This window comes from Oryza glaberrima, chromosome 11 (genome assembly GCF_000147395.1).
Source record: "Oryza glaberrima chromosome 11, OglaRS2, whole genome shotgun sequence".
NCBI classification, from domain to species: domain Eukaryota; kingdom Viridiplantae; phylum Streptophyta; class Magnoliopsida; order Poales; family Poaceae; genus Oryza; species Oryza glaberrima.
This window is the reverse complement of record NC_068336.1, coordinates 19,778,655-19,790,391: the sequence shown is the minus strand read 5'-3', so window position 1 is coordinate 19,790,391 and position 11,737 is coordinate 19,778,655.

Genomic DNA, 11,737 nt, shown 5'->3' with positions numbered 1-11,737 from the left:
CGCAGAAGCATGCCGCAAGTTTTTGGCCCGGGCTAAAATCCATTTATTTCTCTCTCAGTATTTTAAGTATTTTCTATTTCCAAAATTAGCATTAGTACTATTTTAATTGCTTAAAATTATGAAAATTTTTATGACTTCCACTCTCGGACCGCAACACTGTTGAGACGCGCTCAAATGCCCTAGCAGGCTGGCGAGGGTCCAATAGGGCCTTTTTTTTTCCTTTTCTTCTTTTAGAACTTTCTTCTTTCTTTCTTTAAGAATATATTTTCTTAAATGGCTCATATCATGAAAAACTAAACCCTAATTAGTTAATATTTTTATATTTGTTATAATTTAAATTTACCCGCTGCAACACACCGAAATTTTTTCTAGTATATAATATAAAAATTAAAGATGTTTCCGTTGATACTTTGATACGTCGTTCGTATTTGAGCCGATTTCTAAGTTAGTTATCTTTTGAAAATACATAAGGAGTCGTACAAGAAATTCTTTTAAAAACTCATATATATTAACTTGGGACGATAGTCGGACTCCTAGTTATTTCAGAATTCATAAGAAAACAACATATATGACCATCATCTCAATAAAAGTTCCAAATTAGATATCAATACTATAAAATAAAAATCTCGTAAAAAATCTAACAATAATATGATTAAAATAGCCTTCACCTATTACAATGCACGAGCATTTTTCTAGTTACCTATAATATACTAGCCCCAATGCAACATAAAATTTTTATTTTATCCACTCATCCAATCAACCTCACTCTTTTATCCTTTTTCTTAAAGTTTGTGAAGATGTTACCCTTTACATGAGGGGTGACATCCTTTCTCTGCTCCATCGTCTCATCATTTAAGTTTAGGTAGCATCAAGTGGTTTGTACTCAGGTGCTTGTAGTACTTGTCCTAATAAGGATGTAAGTGGGTGCGGGTTGTAGCTATCTGCGCTCTGTGCTATTCATTCCATGTTCCACGTTTTGGATTTACTCTAAGACAAACTTACGTGTTTCTTCTAGTTTGATTGAGTTTGTGGAAAAACATACCACCTCCATATTTTAATGTATGACACCGTTGACTTTTTAACCAATCTTTGATAATTCGTCTTATTCAAAAAATTTATATAATTATCATTTATTTTATTGTGACTTTATTTATCATCAAATATTCTTTAAGCATAATACAAATATTTTTATATTTGCACAAAAAATTCAAATAAGACGAATGGTCAAACGTTGTTCGAAAAGTCAACGGCGTCATATATTAAAATACAGAGGGAGTAATATCTGGGACACAATATTAGTTTGGGAAGTGCTTGTATGCTCCTTTTAAAAAGAAGACATGCGCGGGTATTAAAGCGCATCAATGATTAGCAGAGTAATCCCTATTAGCCAGGGGCAATTTGTCCAAAGAAAAAGCCGGCCCATATCCAGCCCATCTCGTCCACATATCAGAATCCATATCGGTTGATCAGGATGTCCCGGCGGCAGGTCCCCCCTGATCTCCGGCGAGCAGGCAGGCTAACCCTTTGTCACACCGCTGCTTCAATTCATCCTCCTCAACCATAGGAGTACTCCGTTACCCTCGAGACTCGAGTACATCGACCTAACATACATGATTCTTGCCGTCAGGTCAAATGCATCTGACAACGTCTACACTGCCCCCTGCTAGCTACTTCCTCCGTTTTCACATTTATTTAGATGTTAATGAATCTATACATATATTGGTGTATTTGATTGTTTAGATATTGTGTACGCTGGACTGCCATATGTGTGGGGAATGTTACTTACCCCCTAAGTCTCTATACCGTATATAATCTGACCGAGAGGTTAACATCCGTAATTTTGACAAAGTGACCCTTTCAAAAAACTTATTTCAGAAATAAACCGTGCCAAAAGCTAATTTTAAGAATAGGCCGTGGCCTTAGCGTTATCGGGATTGGCGCTGAGCTAAAACGTCCCAGCGCCACCGGTGCCACCACCGTTGGCGCTGAGATTTTTTGTCCACCATGACACGAGCTCATTGCCAAATGGGTCGGCGCTGATATCAGTGTTAAAACCGTGCATAGCCCACAGTAGACAAACAAATGAAGCTAGTCTGGTGGTAGTATCGTTAAGTTTGAACATGAAGGTCACAGGTTTGAACCACGTTAGTGTAGTACTACCTCCATGCACAAATATATAACGTTGGTTAGTTCAATTTTGAGCTAACCAACGTCAAAAAAAAATATGGAGGGAGTATTTCTTTTACTTATCCTCCACGAATTATTGTCCTATTAATTTCTTTTTCAAAGAATTATAAATATAAAATTTTAAACTTGAATCGTATAATTTTGGTTCTTATATTTGTTCCCTCTAAGTCTAAAAATAGAATGAGTTGTAAAAGGCACGTGAAAAGAGCAAGTTGAGAGAAGCAATAATTAAAATGAAGAGGACAGGAATCGAACTCCTGTGCCTTGGATTGCTACTACGCGACACCACCACTGGGATTTTGGTTCTTATATTTGTTCCCTCTAAGTCTAAAAATAAAATGAGTTCTAAAAGGCACGTGAACATCTATCTATCTATTATATACTAAAAGTCCATTAAACTTCCTACAAACGCTCCTAAACTGCCATGTGGCGCTCCTATAAACGCTCCTAGATTATCACGTGGCACTTTAATAAATCCTAGAAATTCTAAGAAAAAAGTAAAATATCTAGCCATCGATTTTCATTTAATCTGGTGGACCCACTATTTTAAACCATTAGATTTTGTTAAGAAAAAACCCAAATCAATCTATAAAAAAAAATCCCACGTTACCCCCGTGGTGTCCCCGTGGACTTGTACGTACATACGTACGTACATATCCCCAGTAAGTCTTTTTCTTTTTCTTTTCTTCTTATATTCTTAGATTAGATGAAAAACCATGTTAAATTAAAGTTGTAAAAATATATGCTATTTCAAGTTTTATTCTAAATAGTGCATCGCATCAAAACATCCATTAAAAATATTAATAAATTAAAATTGTAGATTATATGATTGTATATCTCTTAAGAACATAGTTAAATTGGACTTATATTTTTAAAAAATAAAAAGAATTTAAATTATGAGCAGCATTCTAAAAATTTACTCACTCCCTACTGTACAATATTGATATGCCCAAATGGCATTATTAAATTATCATGAATATATTTTCATATATTATATGTTCCTTTATTCATATATTTTTGAAAAATTAACGATCATATATTTTTTTACACCATGTGGATGTATTTTTTTTATCTCTTAGGCTTCATTCGGTCTACCTCATTAGATGAGCTTATCTAGGGCACGCGAAAAAAAAGCATGTCGTCAGCGTAAGATTAATTAAGTATTAAATATTACAAACTTGAATATGGATTTATTTGATCTTTTAAAAAAACTTTGCATAGAAAGTATTTGAAAACATGCATCATTTTAGGAAACATCTCACCATAAAGGAAGTAGCCAATCCGATAAAATTTTAGAACTCAACCTTAAATTTACTATAAAATATATAGCATATAATATATTTTGTCAATCAGGAATAGAGCCAAATATATCAATCATATATCCCTACTAATTCCTATGTGTATAAGTTTCATTTACAAAACACTATCCACCAATTATCAAGTCATATTAATTACTTATGAGGCATCCGTGCTTAATACACCTAATAATTAGATAACATCTAATATGCATTGGATTATCATGTACTGATAATGGACAATACTAAGTGAGAAACCATCAACAAATGATAGATAAGTATTGATACCAGCAAGCCACAACAAATTATAGTTGACTACAAATATGTTGGAACTATTGGGTAATAGCGTTCCCACACACCTACATACATTCCTAGGATGCCACGTGACGCTCTAATAAATAAGGGTAAATCTAACAAAAGTTATAAGAAAAAGTAAAACATCTAGCCATTGATTTACACTTAAACTGGTGGATAAATTATTTTTAACCATAAGATTAGATCTCTTCAAGTAATTCATTACGACTATGACTAATAGCATTCCTGCACTTCCAAGATGCCGCATGACGCTCTAATAAATTAGAGAACATATAAGAAAAAATATATTAAGAAAAGCAAAATATAACTATTTATTTACACATAAACCAGTGGATATATTATCTTCAATCATTACATTATATCTATTCAAGTAATCCCTCACTATGTACGTACACAAGAGATGTCATAAAGGAAAAAAAGAAGAGTGTGTATACGATCAGCCCTATCAAATAGTTTTCTCTTTCTTTCTTTGCAGCTCTGAGATTTTTCACAAATTGTGCATATGAGTAGCGACCACTCCTGGCGAAGCTGTCGAAGAAGCCACGCTGCACAGCACCACTTCACGCCATTTCGCCAATTTTCTTGAAAGCATTTTTTTACTATTAATGTTAAAGGCAATCTCGAGCGTATATATAAACGTGTGCACACCCATCATAGAAATAGGCATACGCACACCTACCCTAAGAGAAAAAATATTTGTCCAAAAAAAGAGGAAAAAATATGTACTTAGTATTTGCCAGGAAAAACATATATATATATATATATATATATATATATATATATATATATATATATATATATATAGCATCGAAAATGTCGCATGTAACCACATTATATCTTTTTTAATTATATCATTCCCAACTATATAATAATATGCTAATTATTAACATTATAGATTATTCCATCGTATATTACCCATGAACATGCATAGGTGAATCAAATATATAATAAAAGAAAAAACAAAACAAAAAATATATTAACTCATATGTTAGCGAACGATGGTGATAGACGAGTTTAGATATAACCGGAACAATTCGCACTGTTATTATAGTTTAAGGGTGTAATTCAGACTATTTCCTTTAAAAAAAGTCACTTCCACATAATAAGGATTCATAATACAAATTTAATCAATACTAATTTAGTAAAGTGCCCACGCATAGAACACATAAAAAGAGCAAGTTGAGAGAAGCAATAATTAAAATGAAGAGGACAGGAATCAAACTCCTGTGCCTTGGATTGCTACTACGCGACACCATCACTAGGCTATCTACACTTCCTTGCTTTTGAAGCACCCATGCGATTTTACGGTATATAGAGGTTAGCGCCGTGGAGTGTGGCGTTGAGGCCACGGCCTATTCCTGAAATTAGTTTTTGGCACAGTTTAATTTTGAAATAAGTTTTTTGAAAGTGTCAATTTGTCAAAATTACGGGGTTAACATAATGCATCTCACGCATTATAGGCAATCAAAATCTATCCTTATTGCAATTAGCATGTAACGTTTGGGTCTGGGGTTGGTAACTTGTTAATCTTTATTTTTTTAATGATATGATACGTAGCTCTCCTGCATATTGGAGGAAAAGAAAGCTCAAGTTTATGTCTTGTTTCGTTTTCTGTCAATCTAGATCAGGATGATCTCAGCTTCTTAATTTTGGAGCTTGTTTATTGTGAACTCTAGATAAGTCCTAGTGAATTAGAAGCTTGTGAGAGCCAAAGTAATTTTAGCATGCCTTACCTTTTTGATATACCTCCTCTTGCCAATCACCTGAACCCGAATGTGTTGTTTGAGTAGTGGAGTACATAGATGGCACATAAATGTCAAGGTTGTCAGCACACAAAAAGATACATTAGTGGCGATGTTATCAAATACTTACTTCGGGTCAATAGTACTTGTCGTTATACATTAAAATATCAACAAATATATTATTTTATTAAAATATTTTTTAAAAGTAATCATATTTTAGAAATTATTCATAGTCAAAGATTTTAAACTTTGACCCCACCCTTGTCCAACCCTAATCAAAGAAAATAATAATGATAAGTATTATCAACCCGGGTAGCAAGCTACAAACGACATAAAAAGGGATGGCATTGGCGAGTGAAATCTTCTCATGCTTATAACTGGAAAATTACAGAGAGAAGTGACCAAAGGAAAGATTGCAAAAAAGTTACTGCACACCTGGAGAGGCCTGCGGTTGCTGTGGAATGTTCGAGTTAGTAATTTGCGTAGATGATTGGTGAAACTGTTGTTCTTGTTTGCGCACAGGCTGCCTTCTTTGTGAACTTATGGCATTGATAATTTGCCTCTCGTATTCTGGGATTTTTTTCCCAAAGAGAAGGCTGAATGCTCTCCTTTTTAATTTCCAGGAGATGCAATGCGCGCTCCAAGAATAATTTAAATTTCTTCATCTCTTCATAATGGTTTATTGGAATCTGAGGTGGCATGTGGCTCTGTAGCTTTAGAAACATCTCATTGTGTAAATCAGTGAGTTCAGTAAAGTATTGATCCTTCAAGCTTTTAATCTGTGAATAAATAAAGAGAAACACACATCAATTAAATTTCCTGCAGAGGTTTCATTGAGACGAATATGGAAAAGTGAAGTAAAATTTGACGCTGGCAAGATAATAAGCTAGCAATTACAGGCATGAATGCTCAATAAAATAAGAAAAGACGACATCCACTACATTAACCATGCTTTTCAATAGTTTACTTAACTTAATGATCAAGAGAAATACTGCAGACAATCCTGTCAACTTAGTACATCCAGATACCATGAGATCCAGTCCCCATATATAGCAAATCAACGTACTTTCTCCGTTACATAATATAAAACTTTTTAGCATTTTCTAAATTCATAAAAATGTTAATGAATCTAGATACATATATGTTGATCAATGGATGAATCAAGGTAAGACAAAAAAAAAATTTTACAATACGAACGCAGGGAGTACCATATTAATGCACCACTGTACAAAATTTCAGTTTCAACTTTATATTCAAAAGTAAACAAAAAGCGTAGAGTTAGGTGGCAAACAGATCAACAGGAAAGGACAGGAAAAGGAACTGAGGGGAAACAGGAAGTTGAAATGGAAAAAGGAATACTAAGGCCTTGTTTAGTTCTCTAAAATTTTTTCCCAAAAACATCACATCGAATCTTTGAACAAATGTATGGAGCATTAAATATAGATAAAATAAAAAACTAATTGCACAGTTAGAGGGCAAATCGCGAGACGAATCTTTTGAGCCTAATTAGTCCATTATTAGTCATAAGTGCTACAGTAACCCACATGTGCTAATGACGGATTAATTAGGCTCAAAAGATATGTCTCATGATTTTCAGACGAGTTATCAAATTAGTTTTTTCATTCGTGTCCGAAAACCGCCCCTTCCGACATCCAATCAAACATCCGATGTGACACCCAAAAATTTTCTTTTCACGAACTGAACAAGGCCTAGCATTCTCCAGAAAATGAATTAGAAGTCAGAAGTTGAGAAACCCAGCTTTTCCAGATTCTTAGAAACTGGCTACCAACCAGCTGCTTCTCAGAATCTTAAGCTCCCCTAAACAGGCCCTGATTCTTCTACGGACAATCTAGGTCCATGTGAATTGAAAGCTTAGGAGTGCTAAAGGGATTGTAATACAATATGCCTTACCATGCCATATATCTCATCTTGCAAATAACATTCACCTGGATGGCCGGTTTGAGGAGTAATGTCCATAGTTGCTGCATAAAAAGCAAAAGATTGTCAAAACCCAAACAAAGATACTTGAATCGGAAAAAAAAAAGAGCATCAAATTCAAATAGCAGGCTAGTACAACATAGAAAGGATGCCACTAGCGAGTGGACTATTTTGTGCATGCTAATGGAAAACTAAAACCACAACAATGAATGAAAGGTCACATGGCCTTTACATTACGGATCAAAAGCACATTTGATTTAACATAGGCACAGATCAACTTAACATGATAGTCAATGTGGACTACAACATATACCTGCATCTGAATTATTTATATACGGTAAGCATAACATGGCCCTCAGTTGATAGAGAGAAAGCAAAAAAAAAAAAAAAGAAAAAAAAAAAAGAAAAAAAAGGTATGTTAACACAAGAATAAGGGTTAGAATTAGATGATAGAATAATAAAGGATACAATGCATATGCAAAGATGGCATATGCTGTACTACTGAATGGAACTTCTTGAAGGCCGCACTGTGCCTGAGTATATTTCTTTTGTTAATCAATGTTTTTTTGTTGCACAAACATGCCGGTTGAAATTTGATGGCTTTGCTGCACTGAAGGTTGTTGTTCCATCCCAAATTCTTGCTGCGGTTGATTAGACCGAGACTGGAATGCTGCCATAATATGTTGCTGTGATTGCTGATGATGTTGGTTGTGCTGAGACTGAGGTTGTATCAAACCCATCCATTGCTGATGATCCTCCACCTTCATTTTTTTAACATATGCATCCCTGGATTGTTGGAAACAATTGGGTAAGTTCCAAGAAGCTGCTGCTGCTGTAGACTAGAGATATTTAGATTCGCCTGGAACTCCAACTGTTGCGACTGATGCAGGGACATGGAACCAATAGACTGAACTGGTAGCCTCTGATGCCGTTGCGTGTTCACAGAACCATCATGTTGACCAATTAACTGACACTTTTGTAGATTTGGCTTGTGGTCAAGTAACTCTTGTTGCTCTTGTTTCAAAGGAATGTTGGGCTGCTGTATCGGCTGAACCTGTCGCGGAGGAAGCTGCCAATGCGTGCAGGATTGCGGATGCTGCTGCCTTCCTGTCATTTGCCATGGTGCAGCATAAACATCTTGCGAAGCTTCTTTCGCCAAGCCATTGATCATAGTGTTCTGTGGCATGCCAGACATGTTCAGTACCACAGATGTCTCTGGCTGACACCCGGCAAGTTCTGACAGAGACTAGGAAGAGAAGTTTCTGAAAATATACCAGATGTATGTTGAATATCATGTGAACCAGAAGGGATACTATTTTGAAAAAATCGTAACAAGCACAGAGAAACACTAGAAACATCATGCTAACAGAGAGGTGAGCTATTCCATTTTCTGAACAGGTAAAAAATGCAGGTATATGGAAGCAATTTAGGAGGTGAACAACTCATTTGCAGACAAATATTAGTTAAGGTGACCAATAATCTAGATTAGCAGAAAAGGGCTCATAAGCATCGTTTGGGGAAGAACCAAAGACGCCCATGTCTATTTGTTTTCGAGTCACACAACTGTAATCTGGTTCGAGTGTACGACCTAGCTTTTCAATCTTTGGCAGTTCGGACCAAAAGATAAGTTACATGGAATCTATTCCATTTACAGTGCATCACTTAATGCACCATGGAACAAAAATCAGGTTATGTTTGAATGTAACTAGTATAGTGCCCGTGCGTTGCTACGGATCAAAGAAAGAAGTGTTGTATTATATGGAGAATGCTTCGGATCGGTCGCCTGATGCCACCACTATTGTCCAGGGGAGGGGATACTATTTTTTCTAAATTATTGTAGCAGATAGCAAAGTAACTAAAAGAACATCGAAAAAATAATGAAAAACAAAAGCCATATATTATAGTACATGGGAAGGGACGAAGGTGGAATGAATTTGGAGAAATCTACCGTAAATAATTAGACTGAGTAGTGTAATACAAAAGAAAACGATTGCAAATTGTAATTGTACTTATTGAAATAATAAACTTATACGTGGATCGATTTCCCAGTAATAACATGGTACTATATTACGTCAACCAATGTCATAATTCACTAGTAAAATAAAAAACAAATGATTTTTTTAGAAGAGGAAAAACTGAGCTCCGAATGCGGATCGACGATGAGTCAAGCCTGGTGGCGGTTTTTTTTCTAGATGTGTTATTGGAGTGGTTGGGAACCCTCTCCTCCCAACGCAAAACGGAGCAACAGATTAGTGCATAGTTAATAAGTATTAACTTAAAACAACTTGAAAATAGATTAATATGATTTTTTTTACAGCAACTTCTCTATAGAAAATATTTTTGCAAAAGAATATACCGTTTAGTAGTTTGGGAAGCGGGCGCGCGGTAATCAAGGGAGTGGGGTTGGGAACCTCAAATTAAGAACAGACTAGGCGAGTTCTCCATGATTATTTTTTTAATCTAGAAAAAAGTGAGAAGAGGGAGGGGATGAAGAAGAACCGGGGGAAAGTGCTTCCACCCAGTCGTCTGATCTCTGAAAAAAATCAAACGCGTCTCACTGTGGTTTTGCTGCATGCAGCCTCGTATTCTTTTTGTCAGATGCTTTCTTTTCACAGCGGTTACATATGCTCCCTTACTTAGCATTGGCATGCATGGAGGATAGATGATACGAGATTATTTGCATGTACATAACACTCTTTTAGCAAACTTGAAAATGATTTTTCTTCCAGATTACTCATCCAATCTACGATATGTTTACACCATTGTATTCGTTACAATTAAATCTTTACAACAAGATCTCACATGACTATATTATAATAAAAAACACATATATGTCTCAACCAATTAAATTTAATGTTTCACATGTGAGAATAAGATGTTTCAACTGAAATTCTATTTTGTTGCACATATTTAATTATTGTCGCAATGTATATATCTTTCTTTAATGCATCACATGGTGCTATTTATATGTTTCAGTAAGTAGTTTATTATGTTTCACTAGTTTATTTATAAATGTTGCATATTTGTTGATTGAGTGTTTTAATAAGTATTCATTAATTAATTAAAAATATTGCACACGGTATCATGTTTCAGCAAATATTATATGATGTTTTAATTGTTAATACTTTGTGATTAAATTATAAAAATAATCATGTGAGATCTTGTCATAAAGATTTAATTGTGATTATCGGTGTTGCAGTCAGTATTTCTTGAATGTTACATTTCTCTGAAATATTTTTATAGACTGAGTTGGAACATTTGAGCAAGATTTTTATGTCTCACTCATTGAGAGTCAATGTTTCATACTGATATTATCGGTGTTGCATTTAGTATTACTTGAATGTTGCATTTCTCTAAAACATTTTTTAAGAGTGAGTTGGAACATTTTGACCTAGTGGTGAAACATTTTTTTATAAGTGGTGAAACAACGTTCGATTTTTCTCATCAAAATATAACCGTGCGAGATCTTGTTGTGAAGATTTAATTGCAAGGAGTTTAATGGTGAAATCGAATCATAAGTCGGATAATTAATTTAGAAGGAAATTTAATTTAAAGAAATAAAAAGTGGGGTTGAGATAAATGCTGAACCATGCAGTCATGTATGCGCAAGCATATAGACTTTTTACATGTGCTAATCAACTAGAGTAGAAACGGTAGAGATTATGCATGCATGCGTAGGCGTGCGGCAGTCAGGGGTCAGGCGTCCGATATTTACAAAAAATCGGACGTCCGACGCGTAGCATCCTCCAGAACTGGGAGGTGTGAATACCACATACCGGACTGGAGCCAGTCGCCGGAGCCGCCGTCCGTAGATACGTGCAGCTCCGCTCTCAGATGGATTGCTTCAACTCTTTGGGGTTCGGAGCAGGAAGGAAGAAAGAACTGTAAGAAAGAACCCAAAAAGGGGATGATGTGATACAGTACAGGGGGTCGTCCGTCCCTCCCTTTCCCCTGAACATTTTAAACACATCAAGTGGACTATGCTATTACCACCTCCATCCCAAAATGTAATAACTTTTGGCTATGAATCTGGATACACAGTTGTCCAGATTTATAGCTAAAAATACTTATATTTTGGGACGAAGGGAGTACTATTTTATCAGATACAAAGTGTGAGTTCCTGCCTTTTCCACTAAAAATCCTAGTTGGCGGCTAGAAAGCCAACTGGCCTGTAGTTCACTAATGTTGATCCAGTGAGCTGCAGCATGGTATCCTGCGGGAGGCTGGATTCTTTTTTTTTTTTACATTTTGATTCTTTTT